The sequence below is a fragment of the Tachyglossus aculeatus genome, unplaced genomic scaffold (genome assembly GCF_015852505.1).
Source record: "Tachyglossus aculeatus isolate mTacAcu1 unplaced genomic scaffold, mTacAcu1.pri scaffold_126_arrow_ctg1, whole genome shotgun sequence".
Lineage (NCBI taxonomy): Eukaryota > Metazoa > Chordata > Mammalia > Monotremata > Tachyglossidae > Tachyglossus > Tachyglossus aculeatus.
In genome coordinates, this window is record NW_024044855.1 from 94,923 (window position 1) to 95,944 (window position 1,022).

A 1,022-nucleotide genomic window follows, 5' to 3' on the forward strand; every position below is an offset into this window, starting at 1 on the left:
GTCTCTATACGTTGCCAACTTGTACTTCCCAAGCGCTTAGTGCAGTGTTCTGCACACAGTAAGCGCTCAATAAATACGATTGAATGAATTCCTGACTCCTAAAAGCCTATTCAATTTGCAAACAACTGCAAGGATTGTGGTCACATAATTCTAAACAATTGGAGAAACAGCACAGATAAGTGGAAAGAGGATGGTCCTGGGATGGTCGTAATCCCCGCTCTGCCACTTATCTGCTGGGCGACATCGGGGAAGTCACTTAACCTTTCTTTTCCTTGGTTCCCTCATCTGTAAAATGAGGTTTTAGACAATGAGCCCCATGTAGGACAGGGACACTGTCCAATCCGATTATATCATATCTACTCCAGCACTGAGTATGGTGTTTGGCACATGGTAAGCACTTAACAAACACTACAGTTGTTATTATTAAAAAAGAACATGAAAATTCCTGTTATTTCCGGGGCTGATATTGAAATTACCTTACCCTGCCCCTCGCCTTTCCCCTGCTTCTTTTCGGAGTCACCGGGCCTGTCCTGGGCTGGGGAGGATCTAATTCTTCTGAGAGAGAGGCTCACTCCATCTCGTCGGTCCTGGACTCGGGTGGCAGTGACAGGAAGGTATGGGTGAGGGGTAAGAGCTATCAGAATCCTCCCTCCCCCTCTCTGCTCTCCGGCTGGCTGCGCCGTCCTCTCAGACGGCAGCCGGGTTATTTCCTGGGGGATTCCCCATGGAAGGATGGCCCCGGGGCTCCGCTGAAACGGGCGACCGTCCGGGAATCTCGGGAAGGCCGGGATCGTGGTCTCCCTGTGGTCCCGGCCCTCACAATTTAAGTAACTGCCCATTCCCATGTGGTTCCCACTCAGGGACACCTTCCTAGAATGACGTCAGCGAACTAATGATCACTCCACAGGTGGACCTGAATGGAAACTCATAATAATAATATTAATAATGATGGTATTTGTTAAGCACTTACTAAGTGTCAGGCACTGTTCTAAGCGCTGGGATAGATACGAGGTGGTCAGGAG